The sequence below is a fragment of the Lissotriton vulgaris genome, chromosome 8 (genome assembly GCF_964263255.1).
Source record: "Lissotriton vulgaris chromosome 8, aLisVul1.2, whole genome shotgun sequence".
In the NCBI taxonomy this organism is placed as follows: domain Eukaryota; kingdom Metazoa; phylum Chordata; class Amphibia; order Caudata; family Salamandridae; genus Lissotriton; species Lissotriton vulgaris.
The window spans coordinates 59,483,278-59,503,004 of record NC_141696.1 but is presented as its reverse complement, the minus strand read 5'-3'; positions in this window follow the sequence as shown (position 1 = coordinate 59,503,004).

Genomic DNA, 19,727 nt, shown 5'->3' with positions numbered 1-19,727 from the left:
CCCACCGCTGTCAAGAGACAGTAAATTACAAAAGTAATTATTGTCACAATAACAAGTTTTGCAGAGTTCCCTGAGCACAAAAATATGTAAGTGTATCTGTATGATTTACAGATAATATCAATTCAAACAATGAAAGTCCATATCCATGTATCCAAGTTTGAAAAAAGTCCTTATTTTATTTTTCATCCAGATGATCACGAAGACTTGTAGATATAGCAGTACAGTCTTGAGATAATTTACAACAGCCAAACGCCAACACGTGTTTCGTCAAGGGGCATCACCCAATGACTTCCTCAGGGCTGAAACAACAAATTATACCCTATTATAAATCCCAACAATTGGGAAAACCAAGTCAAATTAAGAAATACCACCACCAAACATTGCACCTAAGTGTGCCGTTCAAAGAGAAAACCTCATACCAATAAGTAAGCCATCTCATAGGTCAAAAGGAAAAGAGGGAAAAGAAAAAGGAAAAAACAGAAATACGCCAGAAATAACAAATAAAACTAATTCCAGAAAGACGACCATCAGATAGAACCCTGTGACATAGGTAAAAGCATGCACATAGAACCAAAAGAAGAGAGGACACAAAAGTGAAGAACCTAAAGCGAACACCTAATCAGAGCAAATATGCTATCCAGTTAGTATAGTGAAACAGACTGAATGCAAATCAGTGCCATCACTAGGATGTATATAAACAACCAAGGACCTAGTAGTTTGTGTTGTGCTCAAGCCTGAAACTCACCATAAAATGATATCACTTGTAGATGTGAGAACGGCTGAGTATCAGGAAATTCTATAGAGCAATCCACTGCGAAATATAATATAAAAATCACAGAATACTTTAGAAATAAACTCAGTATAAAATCACTTAAAAAATAACAAAGTTTTAAGAGAAGTTGCCACATTAGGTAAAAACGATAATTCTCTTACCCTTTAAATGATATCGTAATTTTATTCCTCACTAGTGTCTTCAACAGTATAACAATCTCATTATGGAAACGATAGGCAAGATAAGCCTGTAAATCTTGGAACCATCAAGTATGTCTGTAATAAAACGTCAAGCAAGCAATTGTTTACCAATAGAATCTCCAATTTTGAATCATATTGACACTATAGGTGTCTATTATATGCATAGAATGCTTAACATCTAATGGTGCCAGTGTACTGCTATCGCGCTGAACCAAAGTCAAAACTTATGTTTTATGTTGTAAAAAATCCCTTCGGTATGCTCAATAGCGCCTAAACACAAAAATACTAAACGACCGGTATGCTAGTCCTATCCCCCGTAGTCGGAAAAAACATTGAATTATGTTTCCGACATTACGGCCATAAGCTGCCAATTATTATTAAATAGAGTAAGCATTAAACTCACCTCGGGTTCCCGTACACGATCATTATCATTCGGACGGCGTGTTGCACCCGCGCCATCTTGGGTAAGTATTAAATACTTACGCTGGGGCATGGATGTCGAGGAAGGACTCGACACAATGCCAAAGTCACCCCAGACAATTCAGACCATCGGCCGATAATAGTTACGGCCATCAAGATTACATTTAAAAGCTAATTTGTTGTGTTAGTAGTACTTTGCCTGTTATATTGCGGGAATTAACGCAATTATAAATTAGATCGTGAATCCGATCGTAATTAATTGAAATATAACGTTCAGTAGTACATTAGCGCCGGCACCATTATAGAGTAGTACTAGTAAGGGTAATACTCAAAACATATATATTTGTTAGTAAAACCAAATTAATATGTATTTTTATAAAAACGACTTCAAAAGTCCTTAATACTGCTGTATTTCCAGCAAAGGCTTTTTATGAGCAGTGTCTAGACACAGAAGGATTGAATTAAGGCAGTCTTAGTGGGAAAATTATTAAAGGAGAGTAGAAACGGAAAAAGGACAGCATTGAGGCAGCCCAAGTGAAAAAGAAGGAAGGAAATTAATCAACATTACTGTGTGACAAATGTAACCATAATTACATAATCAACTTGACATTCCTCATATAAGTGTATATGTGAATACATGAGCTGATCTTAAACATACACATCAATGTATATCATCATATGTACATTAGAGATAGACATAAGATCACTTGATCCATATTTAAAGCAGTACTGGGAAGAAACTTATATAATAAATCACCTCATAAAAGTTTGTTATAACAGTTAGCACTGAGGAGAAATATGGTTAGATCACATTATCTTCCCAGTGGACCCATATTTCGCAGTGGATTGCTCTATAGAATTTCCTGATACTCAGCCGTTCTCACATCTACAAGTGATATCATTTTATGGTGAGTTTCAGGCTTGAGCACAACACAAACTACTAGGTCCTTGGTTGTTTATATACATCCTAGTGATGGCACTGATTTGCATTCAGTCTGTTTCACTATACTAACTGGATAGCATATTTGCTCTGATTAGGTGTTCGTTTTAGGTTCTTCACTTTTGTGTCCTCTCTTCTTTTGGTTCTATGTGCATGCTTTTACCTATGTCACAGGTTTCTATCTGATGGTCGTCTTTCTGGAATTAGTTTTATTAGTTATTTCTGGCGTATTTCTGTTTTTTCCTTTTTCTTTTCCCTCTTTTCCTTTTGACCTATGAGATGGCTTACTTATTGGTATGAGGTTTTCTCTTTGAACGGCACACTTAGGTGCAATGTTTGGTGGTGGTATTTCTTAATTTGACTTGATTTTCCCAATTGTTGGGATTTATAATAGGGTATAATTTGTTGTTTCAGCCCTGAGGAAGTCATTGGGTGATGCCCCTTGACGAAACACGTGTTGGCGTTTGGCTGTTGTAAATTATCTCAAGACTGTACTGCTATATCTACAAGTCTTCGTGAGAACTGGATGAAAAATAAAATAAGGACTTTTTTCAAACTTGGATACATGGATATGGACTTTCATTGTTTGAATTGATATTATCTGTAAATCATACAGATACACTTACATATTTTTGTGCTCAGGGAACTCTGCAAAACTTGTACATTGGCGCCATTATCCATGGAAACATAACCAATCTGGCGTTTTTTGGGGGACAGCCAGTCAAGGACCTTTGTGTTAAACTCATCCAAAATGTTTTCTGCTGTGTGACGTTTCTCCAAACCAAACATGGCTAGTGTTGCATGTTTCCGAGCAGCTTTGAAAACTTGGTCTGGGTCAACACCTGCGTTTAGCTTTGCTTTAACCCCTGAAAAAGAGACCCAGTGTGCAGTGATGCACATGTAATCAGCGCCTGCGCCACTGGTCCACATGTCTGTTGTCAGATGTATAGCGTGAACAGCACTCTTCTGCAAAGCTGCCCCAATCACCTCCAGCACATCTTCATGTAGTGCTGGAACCGCAACTCTGGCAAAATAGAACCGGCTAGGAACCTTCCATTTAGGGCAGAGCGCTGCCACTAATTCTAGAAAACCAACCCCTTCTACAAAAGAAAAAGGGAGAAGGTCCAGAGCTAGCATTTTATCCAGCTTAGTGTTATACAGACGCGTCAGTGGGTGGTTGCGTTCATATTGCGCTTCTGTAAACAACATCTTTTTAATGTTGCCCTGGACCAAGCATTTACGGGATGATGATGATATCTTCGACCCAGTTACGCTCGCTGATGAACTTTTTCTCATTGGTGTTTCACTCTCTCCCACACTCTTAGTGTGGCTCACATGAGGTGTGCTGCTGACAGGGGTACTGGGTGTAAGAGAAGTGTTTGACACATCTTCTTCCTCCTCGTCATCATCAGATGAAAAATCAACATTTTCATTACGTGCAATTAGGGCTTCCTTGATTGCCTGTAGGTGCGCAAACCATTGGACAGGGTGCTGTCTCTTAAGATGACCTCTCTGGCCTCCGGTACCATAGTTGGTACCAAACTTACCACGACTAACTGCAACCTTACAAATGCTACAAATGGCGAAGTTTTCCCTTTTTGGGCAAACACTAAAGAAGTCCCAAGCTGGGGACTTGAATTGTCTGTGGGGGCCGGAGGAGGCGGCGATACTGGTGGCGGTGGTCTTGCTGCTAATGCCAGATGAAGTGGAGGATGTGGATTGCCGAACTTTAGTACGTTGTGCACTTTCACCACCACTAATTGAGGTCGAGGTGGATGGAGGTCCCTTCTTGCGAGGAAGAAATATGGAAGCGGTAGGTGTTGGTGTACTAGTTAACTCCAATGATTGTGGTGTTTCCATTGCCTCCTCGTCGACATCATCATCACGCTCAGCAGCTTCTCAGACTAGGGTCAAAATGTCTCTTTGCTGCATGCCCGCTGGGGCTGCAGTGACCTTTATGATGACTGGCTCGTCGTCGTGAGAGGCTTCATCAGCAGCAGTATCCGTCACTTCTTGTTGAGCCTCATCACACTCCATAGCTATGAGTTTTTCGACGACCTTCCTTTTACGCTTAGGTACCTTTGTCAGATCATGGTGTGCCTCACTCTCAGACGGCCGTGATGGTTCCCAATCTTCATCCAGATCATCAGAAGGAGGTGGGCTTGAAGAAGATGTAGACACCCCCCTTGATATTTTCCTTGCTAGGGATGTGGAAGACAATGAATGATCATCAGGAGGAGTGGCTTCCTCAAATGATACCTCGGTTTAATTGTCGATTTCCTGATGTGCCCCTACTTCGGGAGGAACAACTATTGTGGGCACTTGTGACCCTCCATGCACCTCTGCTTGCGCATCTTCTTGCGCTGCGTCTCCTTCCACATGTACTTGGGCTTGTACTTGCACATGTGGTTGTTGTTGCGGCTGTGGTTGTTCAACACTTGTCAGATGAGTTACAACAACCTGTGTTGATTCAGGGACATTGCTGCTACTTTCTTGCGATGAGCCAACATCACTGGTCGATGGTGATTGAAGAAGTACACTGACTGCCTCTACAGCACTCAAGGGCTTGGACTTAAGTTGGCGTGGTGGTGGTGGTGGCGGCATTGAGCCCAATGGAGCGGGGGTGCTGCTCCCAGCTTGGTCCCCAGCAGATCCCGCTGCTGCTGCAGGCGTACTTTTTACTCCCAAAAAACGTGGCGGCCGGCACACCAGTCTCCTTGATAACTTGCTTCTTCGGCTCCTTACTGGAAACTTTCTTGCTAGAGGAGCTACGGGGAACTCTTTTTGGGGCCATCTTCTTCAGAGCAGGTCAGAACAGCAGGCCGCAGTTGCACGAGTTGCAGAGTTGTCTGTGGCCAGACGTGACGTCGCGTGATGTTATGCTGCACACACACACCGCTGCAGGACTTCTTCCTGGCACTGGTGGTTCTCTTGAGTCTTGTGCACCTAAAAGCAATGGAAGACAGAAGAACATCAGTTCAGTTATACACCCCCAAAAAATCGAAAAACACAGAAAAATCAGCACAATCCCAAGCCATCCAGCCCCTCCATGATGTTTAAATTCAAGACAACCCACAGAAAGACTAGGCCCATGCACCACTCACTACCCCTGGTGAAAAGGCCACAACAGGCCAAAAAAACGAAAATTACAGAAAAAGCAGCACAATCCCAAGCCATCCAGCCCCTCCATGAAGTTTAAATTCAAGACAACCCACAGAAAGACTAGGCCCATGCACCACTCACTACCCCTGGGCATAATGGATGGAAGCTAGGCAAAATGGGTGCAGGCCTGAGAACACTGCCTGCATTCAAAATGGCCCCCTCCCTCCCAGCACATGGCCAGGGCCTGTAGCAGCACTCAAAATGGCCACCAACCACATGGCCTGTCCCCATGAACACCCCAAAAAATCGAAAAACACAGAAAAACCAGCACAATCCCAAGCCATCCAGCCCCTCCATGATGTTTAAATTCAAGACAACCCACAGAAAGACTAGGCCCATGCACCACTCACTACCCCTGGTGAAAAGGCCACAACAGGCCAAAAAAACGAAGATCACAGAAAAATCAGCACAATCCCAAGCCATCCAGCCCCTCCATGATGTTTAAATTCAAGACAACCCACAGAAAGACTAGGCCCATGCACCACGCACTACCCCTGGTGAAAAGGCCACAACAGGCCAAAAAAACCAAAATCACAGAAAAATCAGCACAATCCCAAGCCATCCAGCCCCTCCATGATGTTTAAATTCAAGACAACCCACAGAAAGACTAGGCCCATGCACCACGCACTACCCCTGGTGAAAAGGCCACAACAGGCCAAAAAAACCAAAATCACAGAAAAAACAATCCCAAGCCATCCAGCCCCTCCATGATGTTTAAATTCAAGACAACCCACAGAAAGACTAGGCTCATGCACCACTCACTACCCATGGTGAAAAGGCCACAACAGGCCAAAAAAACGAAAATCACAGAAAAATCAGCACAATCCCAGGCCATCCAGCCCCTCCATGATGTTTAAATTCAAGACAACCCACAGAAAGACTAGGCCCATGCACCACGCACTACCCCTGGTGAAAAGGCCACAACAGGCCAAAAAAACCAAAATCACAGAAAAATCAGCACAATCCCAAGCCATCCAGCCCCTCCATGATGTTTAAATTCAAGACAACCCACAGAAAGACTAGGCCCATGCACCACGCACTACCCCTGGTGAAAAGGCCACAACAGGCCAAAAAAACCAAAATCACAGAAAAATCAGCACAATCCCAAGCCATCCAGCCCCTCCATGATGTTTAAATTCAAGACAACCCACAGAAAGACTAGGCCCATGCACCACTCACTACCCCTGGGCATAATGGATGAAAGCTAGGCAAAATGGGTGCAGGCCTGAGAACACTGCCTGCATTCAAAATGGCCCCCTCCCTCCCAGCACATGGCCAGGGCCTGTAGCAGCACTCAAAATGGCCCCCAACCACATGGCCTGTCCCCATGAACACCCCAAAAAATCGAAAAACACAGAAAAATCAGCACAATCCCAAGCCATCCAACCCCTCCATGATCTTTAAATTCAAGACAACCCACAGAAAGACTAGGCCCATGCACCACTCACTACCCCTGGTGAAAAGGCCACAACAGGTCAAAAAAACGAAAATCACAGAAAAATCAGCACAATCCCAAGCCATCCAGCCCCTCCATGATGTTTAAATTCAAGACAACCCACAGAAAGACTAGGCCCATGCACCACTCACTACCCCTGGTGAAAAGGCCACAACAGGCCAAAAAAACAAAATCACAGAAAAATCAGCACAATCCCAAGCCATCCAGCCCCTCCATGATGTTTAAATTCAAGACAACCCAGAGAAAGACTAGGCCCATGCACCACTCACTACCCCTGGGCATAATGGATGAAAGCTAGGCAAAATGGGTGCAGGCCTGAGAACACTGCCTGCATTCAAAATGGCCCCCTCCCTCCCAGCACATGGCCAGGGCCTGTAGCAGCACTCAAAATGGCCCCCAACCACATGGCCTGTCCCCATGAACACCCCAAAAAATTGAAAAACACAGAAAAATCAGCACAATCCCAAGCCATAGGGGGCGTGGCTTGGACGCCGATCGGGATGGCGGCGTGAGCTCGCAGCTCCGCGCGGAATCCCGCTAATTCTCCTGTTTTCGGGACCCTAGGCGACCCGAAGACGACGCTCCTGCCCCCTGAAGTGTACGGGGACAGCTGGGCACAATCGGAGAGTCGTTGGGGGACTGCCGGCCCCGAGAAGATCGAGTGAAGGGGCGGCCGAGGTGTTGCCGAGGGTGCGAAGAAAATGGCGGCGAGGAGGTCGGACGGCCCCGAACTTCAGCCCTGAGCCAAGTTGTCGCCGACTGGCAAGAGATCCTGCAATCGGCTGATCGAGGCACTAGGATCGGAGGTGCTGTGCCCTGAGATCAGGGGACGCTGACCTGATTCGCCCAGGAGCTTGGGGACCTTCGTTGGCCACCGCCCTGAGACTCATCCTTCCCCCCTCAGGCTTCGGAGGGGGGCGTTGGACCGGAGTTCGTCTACTGGTCATTGCTCCTGAGCGTATCGGTGGGGACATTGCACTGACCGGTGCCCGGTAACTGGCACAGAACTACGGGCGCCGACGCAAAACGGGAGCCTGGCCCTGTGACGCAGCACCCTGGCATGGCGGCGATCGGAGGGCCGATGCCCGGGAATCGCGCTGAGGGGGGCTCGGCGACATCAACTCGGCTGAGCGAGAGTCCCTCCCCGGAGCTTGACCAAGAACAGCGGCTGAACCGGCGTTTGGATGCCATACTTGATGCGATCACTTCTACTAAGGAGGCATTGCACCATGACATTGCCCAAGTGGCCACGGGCCTGGGGCTGCTACGCGCGGATCACGCGAAGCTGGCTGACAAGGTCAAGGACCATGACCAACTGTTGCTGGACCTGAAGCCATCGGTGGTGTCCGCGGAGCACAGGATCACGGACATTTTGGCCCGACTGGACTCGCTGGAGCGGAGGGCGGAGGATGCCGAAGGCCGCAACAGACGGAACAACGTGCAGGTCGTAGGCCTGCCGGAACGGATTGAGGGGGAGGACGCGGTGGCCTATATGGAGAACTGGTTCCGCACTGTGGTAGCGCCGGAGGGGCTTACTCCCTTCTTCACCCTGGAGCGAGCTCACCGAGTGCCTGCCCGCCCGCCGGGGATTGGCCGCCCCCCCCTGACCGATGGTGGTGCGGCTCCTCCACTACAAGGACCGGGATCTCCTCATCCAGCGGGCCAGGATGTCGGGCCCATATGAGGTGGAGAACAGTAAGGTTATGATCTTCCCGGACTACACTCAAGCGGTCCAGAGGAACAGGGCATCGTTCCTCGCGGTGAAGAAGGAGCTCAGGGAGGAAGGCATCCAGTACTCCTTGCTCTACCCGGCTAAGCTGCGGATCATACTGGATGGCTCTACGCACTTTTTTCAGACTCCGGATGAAGTTTGGCAATGGCTGGAGTCATATAGAGCGGGGACGGACAGATCGCATAAAAGTAGGCGAGACCAACCCAAGCAGCCCCGGGTGAGGCAATCACAACGCATCAGATCCCGCAACAGGCGCCAGCGGGAGAAACGGGAGGCTCAAATGGCGGCGGAGAAGAGGGGTGCGCTCGCAGCGACGGCGGCCATTACAGGGTCACAACAGAACAGTGAACGGGCAGAAACGGACTCGGGAGGGGAAGGCAGCAGGACGGGAGAGGACCTCTCAGAGGCGGAAAGCTCGAAGGGGCCGATAGTGACACCACAGACATCGGATGGTATTTTCTGCGGCTGAGATTGACTTGGGACTAGATCGAGACTTCATGGTAGGGTGGTATCCTGTTGATGGAGGGCGGGTTGCCGGGTGGGGATGCTGTGTGCTTCGGAGGGGATGAAGGCGCGGGGCGCGGGCTCCGCTTGCTGGGGTCGGCGGTGACTCACCCCCCTTGGGCCCTTAAGGCCGACTGTGGTGGAGACCACAGGGTAAGAGTGCGAGAAGTTGGTTCAAGGTTTGGATGGGGGCGGCCATTGGGTTCGTGTGCTCTGTCCTGGGGAGTGGGGTTTGGGAAGTTTTTCTGTTTTGGGAATGTTCGGGGGGGGCAACTGCATTGGGGGGGCTATGAACCTTTGTTATTTGAATCGGACTGTACGTAGCTGGAATGGGGACATTACCTAATTTGAAATGCCTGACGTGGAATGTCCGGGGGCTACGTACTATGGTGAAACGCCACAAAGTCCATGCATATCTAGTACGCAGGGGGGTTCAGATTGCTATGCTCCAGGAGACTCATCTCACCAAAAAAGAGTGCGCTGCCTTGCAGAAAAGATGGCGGGGCCAGGTGTATGGCACCACTTACTCAGCGTATGCCAGGGGGGTGTTGATCTGGGTGAGGGCGGGGATACCCTTTCAAGTGCTGAATCAAGTGGTGGATCCTGATGGCCGGTTTGTGGCGGTGGAGGGGAGGTTATATGGACGGGATGTGGTTTTCTGCTGTGTATATGCACCGAACACTGATCAAGCTCAATACTTCGACAGCCTCTCGGGGTCCTTGGCCTCTTTCCTGGCGGGCCCGGTGGTGTTAGGGGGGGACTTCAATTCGATCACGGATGTGGCTCTGGATAGGTCCCATCCCCCCCTGGTGGACTCACCGGTGCGCAGGCTGGCCGCGCACAGGAAGGACTGGCAGGAACGTTGGGGGTTGCTGGATGCCTGGAGGGAGCGGCACAGGGGAGCCAGGGATTATTCCTTTTATTCTGCCCTCCATGATCTACATGTCAGGATTGATTTGGTGCTCTGTGGTGGATCCCTAGCCCCATTGATTTCTCATGCGGAGTACCTGGCTAGGACTATCTCCGATCATAACCCCCTATTGGTGCACATTCAGTGGCAGAGAGAGCGCTCAGTGATACCAACATGGCGGCTTCGGCCGGAGACGCTTGAGGATTCTGTGTTCAGCGACGCGGTTCGGCAAGGCATTGATACCTATTTCGGAGTGAATGAGGGCACGGCCACTAGTAGGTCCACTGAATGGGATGCAATGAAAGTGGTGGTGAGAGGGGTGTGTCTGGGGAGGTTCTCGAATGCTCGCACGACTGTGTTGAACGACCTAATGAAAGCGGAAGAAACTTTGAGGGACTTGGAGCGCCGCAGGCCGTCTAGGCCAGATTTACAGGCCCAGTTATTGGAAGCGAAGGAAGTGGTTGCCACCGAGACGGAACGTTTAAGGTGTTATGACCACAGGCAGTATATCATCAGGGCACATGCAGAAAGGGACAAGGTGGGTACCCTCCTGGCCAGACTCGCTAACCCGGAACTTAGGGGCTGCCCGATCCTCAGCATTAATAATGCGCAGGGAGAAGTGGTGTACTCCCAGGCAGCGGTATTGGAACGTTTTAGGGGGTATTATGAGGAATTATATCAGAGTCAGCTGGGAGTGGGGGTTCAGGACATTGCGGAATACCTGGGGGAGAGGCAGCTTCCGGTCATGGACGAGGAGGACGCGAAGGAGCTGGGTAGCCCGATCACGCTCACAGAAATACGGGTGGCCATCAAACATATGGCCCGCAACAAGACGCCCGGGGTGGACGGACTGCCGATTGAATTTTATCAACAGTATGTGGACAGTTTGGCTCCCAGGCTGCTGGTGGTGTATACGGAGGCTTTCGAAGCGGGGGCATTGCCTGGGTCCATGCGGGAGGCCTTGATTGTACCGCTCCTAAAGCCTGGCCGGGATGCCGCGGACGTGAGGTCTTATCGCCCGCTATCCATGCTGACGGTAGATTATAAGATCCTGAGCCGAATCCTAGCCACCAGGCTGGCCCCACATATGACGAGCCTGGTACACAAGGACCAGGCCGGGTTTATACCCACGAGGAGCACAGCGCTAAATATCCGCCGCCTGGTGGGAATAATGGACGCCATCTTGGACGGGGAGGGAGCTCCGGCGGTCCTGTCCGTGGACATCGAGAAGGCCTTTGATAGTTTGGAATGGTCTTTCCTGGATGGAGTGTTAGAGAGGTTTGGCATGGGCGAGGGGTTCCGCAGGTGGACGAGGGTCTTATATGCCTCGGCAACGGCGAGAGTGCGTTTGGGCGGCCTGGTGTCTGCAGCATATCCGGTGGGCAGGGGCACGCGACAGGGATGTTCTCTCTCCCGCCTATTGTTTGCTCTAGCGATGGAACCCTTGGCGGTCCATGCGAGGTCAGGTGACAGGTACGCGGGGATAGTCAGCGGGTGGCAGTGGCATTATATATCGCTGTATGCGGATGACTTGCTCCTGTACCTGGCTGACACTTCGGGGGCATTGGTCGGAGCGATGGATCTGTTGTCTGAGTTTGGCCGGCTGTCAGGCCTTAAGGTTAATTGGGCGAAGACTTGTGTATTCCCGCTGCGAGCGGGATCGCCAGTTCCGGGCAGCGATTTGGGCGTAGTATGGGAGCCCTCTTGCTTCACATATCTGGGTGTTTGCATCTACCACGCGACTGCGGACCTATTGGAGGGCAACATTGGTCGCTGTGTCCGGGCACTGAGGGGCAGCTTGTCTTTCTGGTCGACCCTCCCGCTGACGGTTCTGGGTAGGATTGCACTTTTGAAAATGGTGGCGCTCCCCCGCTTCCTCTATTATTTCCGAACGCTGCCTGTCTGGATTCCCCAGGGGGTCTTTAGAGATCTGCGGTCAATGATTATTGGCTTCCTATGGGGGCATGGCCGACGCAGAGTGGCCCTGAGCACGCTACTTCGCCCCAAGCCAGAAGGGGGCATGGCTGTGCCCGACTTCGAGCTGTATTATCTTGCGGCGCAGTTGCAGGTCCTTACACAGAACGTAGCTAGGGTGTTTCGGGGCCCAGAGGAGGACCGGGATCGGGGGATACAACGCCACGTGCTGTCCTACATCATCATGCAACAGAGGCTCGAGTTACGGGCCCTCACCATGGAAGAGCGGACGCTCCGGCTGTGCTGGCAGAGGAGCCTTCGGAGAGCGAGGGCATCGCGGCCGTATGCACCGGAGATCCCGATTGGAATGCTGACGGCTTTGCCGCATGGGGGGGATTGGTCCCCGTTGCTGGATTGGGAGGAGGCGGGACTGCAGGTAGTAGGCGACCTATACATAGACGGGACTTTGGCGCCGTTCGAAGCGCTCCGGGACCAGTTCGGGCTGCCCGATGGGGGTTTCCTCCTACACGCGGCAGTGGTGGCTGCCATACAGAAGCACTGGAAAGGGGGGCTCCTGGAACCCACAACGACTATGGCGTGCCAATATGTGGTGATGGCGGCTGGTACGTTCAAAGCTGTGACGTGCCTCCATAATAGGATGCTGCATGAGGGACTGGACCCACTCCAAGGGCTCAAGGCTAAATGGGAGGTGAGCGTAGGCCGACCCATACCGGATACGGCATGGGGCCACATCCTGCGGCGCACGTGGAAGGGCACGAGAAATGCGCGCTTTCAGCAGGTGCATTTCTATGTGCTTCATAGGGCTTATTTAACTCCTGAGAAATTACAGCGGCACTTTCAGGTGCCGGATGCCGGATGCCCACGGTGCTCGTCTCTGGGAGCGGACATGGACCATTTGTTTTGGGGGTGCTCACACCTGGGGAACTATTGGGCGGAGGTAGGGGAACTCCTGAATGAAGTGACTGACAGGGAGGTGGAATTCGACATGGCGGCGTGCCTGCTGCTCTGGTTCCCGCATACTAAACACACCAAGGTGACAAGCAAATTCATAGACCTGGGTCTGATATTGGCGCAGAGGGAAATAACGTGGCATTGGAAGTCCAGGGGGGGACCCTCACTGCGTAGATGGAAGAATGAACTGCTGCGGTGGACTGACTGCGAGAGTGTGCTCCGGATGAGGCAGGCTGTCAAGATGGGGAATGAAAAGGCATTGGAAGCGGCGCGTGCATGGGAATTAGTGGTACAAGCTTTGCGTGATTCTTTGGTAGAGGATGAGGATGGTGTGAACTAAGCCGCTGGACACCGCGGGGCGAACACAGAAGTATTGTACCACGCACTGTAGTGGATCCATTCAATTCAACGGGACGAGGCACACACCTTAGCAGTTGCCAGGGGAGGGGGGGCTTTGGGGGGTCCGGTTAACGGGAGTTTGGGGTGGGCCGGAAGCCATTAGATGGTAGCTCGTTAGGGCACCTTGGAACTACTGGGACGGTGGGTACTGCGTGGAATGTGGAATGGCTGGGGAGAGCGGCCAGGCGTGTCAGACCCATAGCGCCTAGGGCGGGTCCCGACCAGGGCGGTACCACTGATTATCACTGGGATGGCTGACGGGAGTGATGTTGCGGGTGGGGGGGTAAAAGCAGATACGTAAAACGACATCTCAACCATGGTCCCTATGGGACGTGCACCGTGATGTTTTCCTATTGAATGAAGTAATATGCCGCCCGGCCTCCGGGATGCGGGCTGAATGGCTGTGTACGATTGTGATTTCTTATTGGACGGGGGGATATCACGAGTGAACTGGCTGATTAAATTGTATCCTGTGGTTTATAATTCTGCAATAAAAATATAATTTAAAAAAAAAAAAAAACAACCCCAAGCCATCCAGCCCCTCCATGATGTTTAAATTCAAGACAACCCACAGAAAGTCTAGGCCCATGCACCACTCACTACCCCTGGTGAAAAGGCCACAACAGGTCAAAAAAACGAAAATCACAGAAAAATCAGCACAATCCCAAGCCGTCCAGCCCCTCCATGATGTTTAAATTCAAGACAACCCACAGAAAGACTAGGCCCATGCACCACTCACTACCCCTGGTGAAAAGGCCACAACAGGCCAAAAAAACGAAAATCACAGAAAAATCAGCACAATCCCAAGCCATCCAGCCCCTCCATGATGTTTAAATTCAAAACACCCCACAGAAAGACTCAGTGCACCCACCACTGAGTACCCCTGGGCAAAAGGCCCCAAAACAGCCCAAAAATCGAAAATTCCAAAATTGTAGTTGCAGCAACTGTAATGCCCCAAACAAACTTACTTGGGAAATTTCTAATCCAAAAGTGATCCAAAGAAAGTCAAAAAGGCCTCAAATCCAAATATCCAGCAGCATCCACAAAAAGTAATCCTTCCAGCTCCAGATCCAAATGAAAAGTGACCAGGAGATGGACAAAGCAATGGGAGGAGCCTGCTGGACAGGAACAGGAAGTTGAAGACTGTGGGGCACTTCCTTCCTCCCACCCCCACCCCTCCCCAAAATGGACTCCTCGCAAAAAAAGTGCAGGCAAATGTCAACCTGAGGAGTTATTCAGATAAAAATCATCATTTCCAGAAGGTTTATGCTGCTTGCTGGTGGATTTCTTGTGCAGAATTCCAAATTTTGTATTTTCGCGAGTGCGAGATTGTTGCTGCTCGCCGCATCTACAAGCTCGCAATTGCGAAGTACCGCGATACGTGATCACGGCGTACTCGCGTTGACAAACTCTCGCTGTGCAAGTTGGCAAGCCGCGATTACGTAATCGCGCTTGCCAAATTCCCGCGGGATCCCGCAGCAAGATCCAAAATGGCGCAGCACTCGCAAAATATCAAGAAAAACAACTCGGCAAACGCTGAATGACGGTAAGTAAACGCCGCGCGCCGCAAAATTGTATCACCAAGAAAAAAAAATCCGCTGAGTGCGAAATTACAGATTTTCGGTAAATTCGCGAGCGTTCGCGGATTGCGAATTTACCGAAAATCCGCAAAATCCGCGAGCGTAACAGATTTTGCGCCCATGCATATATTATACACAATTCCTAGTCTTAAGACAAACAGTGAAAAAACGAATGGCAGCCACTCATTATGCGTATCATGTGCTTCTTTTTTTTACATGTTCTAGTATATATCAATTATAAATGTAACTAAAAGAGTAATAGTCCCTAACTAAAAAAAAGCTGGCTTCAACAGTGCTCTGTGTACTTCGGTTTGCCAAAGTGCGTGTGTTTGCCACCTAAGAGCTTCTGCACCTCCAAGGCTGTCTCAGCCTCATGTATGGTTACTTGCCATTTGGATTTACAGATCACCGTCAGGACATAAGATCCCAGTTGTTCAATCTGCAAGTTGTGTCCTAACTAAAAGACCTAGCCACTAAAGTGCCAATGTGCTTGTTGTACCTCAGTGTGTTAAAGTGCATCCTAAAGGAACCTGAGGACATCTTCGTCTCCCAGTCCAATCAAACCTCGTGTTTGGTTGCTTGTCATTTAATCATACAGGTCAGAACAAGCGAATTTTGTTATGCTAAGCGAATTGGGGGGGTAAGGAAATTTGATAAAATTTGGAAATCTTTTTTTGAGTAATTTTGGAAGCTGTATTATGTAATCTGATTTTGAATTGTTTCATTTCAATGTAATATATGCATTTTTCTGTATTATTTGAATTCAATATAAAACTTCAATAATAAAATGTGTTAAAAAAAAAAAAAAATTTAATCATACAGGCCACATTCAAACCCTCATGCCCTTTTGTTTGGTCAGCGGGGAGTTGTTGGTGAATCCTGTGAAAGAAATAACTTTTTTTTTGTTTTTATTAAACAAGCCGTAGGATAAACATTGGTACATTAAATACTTCATAATTAGACAGAAATTTCCAGACAATATACAAGAGACAAAACTACACAAACTGCAATAACGTACGACTAAACGTTTTTCCTTTCATAAAGTGCTAAAACAAAGACGTAGTCAGATTGGAAATATAAAAACTATTGGTATGGAACAAACATCAAGATTGCAATACGGTTGATAAAGTGCTAGTGCAATGTAGTATGAAAGCCGCTAATTTAAAACAGCAAGAATATTATTGTACATTTTTTAAGTGCTAGTGCAGTAACATGTAAAGTTGGCATATATAAAGAGACTAGTGCGTTAAAGTGCGTGGAGCGACAATATATATCAGGAGGAGTATTATCATATTTCTTTAAAGTTCTTTAAAGTACAAATGCAAAATCGCGCAACATTAACAAATAAATATGTATATGATAAGGTACACAGACAACTGATATAATATAGCAGATTAAATATATAGTTGAAATTCTTTAAAATGTAGAAGCAATACAATCTAAAAATTTGACTTAAATAAGACAATTAACTTCCTTTTATCGATTCAAGCATCTCAAAATATTTCCAGTTCCTTTCAAACCTTGCAATCGCTCCCACTCTACCTGCATAGGCTCTCTCAAAGTTACATGTTCTTCTCATTTTATTAATCCATTTTAATTGGCATGGGGCTATCATAGATTTCCAATTTTGTAAGATCAAAGACCGTGCTACCGCCGTAGAGATAAAAATAAACACTTCTTCTGATTTGTTAAACCTGTTCCTTTCTTTACAGATACCGAAAAGGGCTACCTCTGCCTCTGGTAGTAGAATTTTCCCAATTGCCATCTCCAAGTCTGTAAAAATCCCTTTCCAAAAGGATTCTAACTTAGGACAGGAGAAGAAGATATGATACCAGCCACCCTGTTCCCTAGTTTTACATCTAAAACATTTATTCTCGTATTCAGGAAATATTCTCTGCAAAACCTCAGGGGTAAAATATAAAAACCAACGAGAAAAAAAGGACATACGTTTGTAATTAGCTGCTCGGAGTGCTTTGTTTCCTAAATGACATATAACTTCCCAGTCTTTATCTGTAAAAACACACTCAGTCATAAGGCTTATTTTTTTTAAGTGACAAGCAGTTATAGGAGATGGTCCAGAGGGGAAGAGCTTTTTATACCAGAATCCAGTACCCGTATGTTTCTCCCCACATAGAGCTGTTAACAAAACATTGGGTGTTGTGTCTAACCCTCGTATTTCTTTTTTTATAAAATTGACCAGTTGTATATATTCGAAAAACCTAATACGTCTAGGATGTGCTCTATCTATTACCGTTTGCCAGCCAATTACAGAATTTTGGATGAGTAGGTGCCTTATTTCCCCAAATCCAGCAGATTCCCATTCTAGCAGGTGATTCAAAGATATCTGAAGACCCATCTTAGCACATTCTATCAGTTTCAAATAAATAGATCCATCTGAGCCATATTTTTTCAATAAAAGCCGTAATCTTGATGCATATCCTATCAGTGTCTTATATCTGGTTTTCTTAGGAAGCTTTGCAATTTTTAAAAAGAAAAAAATTTGAGAGCCTGATTCCTCAAGCATTTTATCCCAAAAAAAATTGTCTCTTGTCTGTCTATTCCTTAATAATCCCGCCACTATGTCAAAAAAAGCTGCTTCATAATATGTTTTAAAATGGGGCAGAGCGAGTCCACCTAGGTTTACTGAAAGTTGTACCACCGAGAGCTTAGCTCTTGAGGCCTTTTTATTCCAAATAAATCTTCTCATTATGGATTCAAGTTCATTAAAAAAGGCCATGTTAACTTTAATTGGAATATTGCTAAACAAGAATAAAAGCAAAGGCAGTACGTTCATCTTTACCAAAGCCACTCTGCCAATCAAAGACAAAGGCAACAGGTCCCATTGTTCAAGTAAGCTCTTGATTTTGTTCTTCGTTCTTAAATAATTTAAACGAAAAAGTTCTTGATACTCCCTGGTCACATAGATCCCTAGGTATCTTATTGGATCCCGTTTTTCTGCTTGGGGCTGAAGTTCTAGCGGAAGAAAATCTAAATTTGAGCATAAAACAAGAACTTCTGTTTTTTTCTCATTGATCTTATAACCCCCAATCTTTTCATATTCCTTAAGATCTTTCATAAGATGAAGAATATTTTCTTTATCGGGAGCCATATATAAGATAATATCGTCTGAGAACAATTTTAGTTTTGACATTCCAACGATTGGGGGAGATATTGCTACATTATTCCTTAATTTTATTACTAGAGGTTCAATAAAAAAAGTAAAAAGCAAGGGGGATAAAGGGCACCCCTGTCTAGTGCCTCGATTTATTTTTATCTTCCCTGCTTGCCTAGCATTAATTATAACCTGGGCTGATGCCCCTTCATAAATATTCTGTAGCATATTAATAATTAGAGCAGGGAACCCAAAATAACCCAGGGAAGTAAATAAAACTGACCAGTTAACTAAATCAAACGCTTTTTCTGCATCAATCATTAAGATGCATGCAGGGATTGAGTTAATATTAAAAAAATCTAACGCCTGTATCAAATATTCTGTGTTAGCAGCCATATAACGACCGGCTATAAACCCCACTGGTCTTGATGTATTACCTCCTGGGCTGCGAACACAAATCTTTGAGCCCAGATTTTCATAAAGACCTTATAGTCCGAATTCAACAGACTAATTGGTCTAAAGGAATTCACATCCTCGGGGTTCTTATCTTTCTTAACGAAACTAATAATTGTGGACTCTTTGAACTCTGAAGGAACCGTACCGCCAATTCGAATATAATTAAATAGATTTTTCAAGGGATCTTCTAGTTCCTTCAAAAACACCTTATAAAACTCAATTGGGAACCCATCTATACCTGAGGCTTTCGCTCCCGCTGTTTCCTTTATACCATTTTGTATTTCCAGGGAACTTATTTCGCTATTTATTTGATTACGCCTGGAGACAGAAATTTTGGGTATATCCAGATTGTCAAAATATTCCCTGATTAATGTTTCTTCCACTTGAATAGCTGGAGAATAAATTCTCTTATAATGATCAAGGAATATTTTCGCGATCCCCTCGCTCCGAGTCTCTGTACCACCGAGGGGATCCTGAATTTTCAAAATAATAGAGGACTCTTGTTTTTTTCGGATCGAGTTAGCCAAAAGCTTTCCCATCAGTTGGCTATCTTCATATAGTTTTTGCTGGAAGGCCTTTGAGCTGTTTATCTCTTCCAGAATAAAGAAGTCCCTGAGCGATGCTTTGGCTTGTTCCCATTTATTAGGCATTTGATGCAGTTTTAATGCGTACTCTTTCTCAGCGATACACTGAAGGGTAGATATTTTTCCCTTACGGGCATTTGCCTTGTTGCTGGAAAATGCTATAATCTGTCCTCGGGCTGCAGCTTTAAATGCGCCCCATACTGCAAAAGGCTCTGCTGAATCCTTATTAACCACAAAAAACTCTTTTATCCATTCTCTGAAGCTCTCTACCCATAATGTATTCTGTAAGAGGGTACGATCCAGCTGCCACCTAGGACGCACCCCCTCCATACCCTCCAGAATCAATTCAATTTCAATCCTCCCGTGATCTGAAAACGGATTACAACCTATCAATGCGTTGGAGATTTGAAACGATCTGGAGGATAGAAATAAGTCTATTCTGGAGGCTGTCTGATATCTATTAGAATAACATGTGTAGTACTCAGTGTTGGGATTCAGTGAGCGCCAAGTGTCCCACAGTTGGTATTCTGACATAAAGGCCTCTAGCACCCTTTTCGTTTTTGGTTTTAATTGTTTCTTATTCTTGTTAGAGGTATCCTTCTTTAAATCCTGAA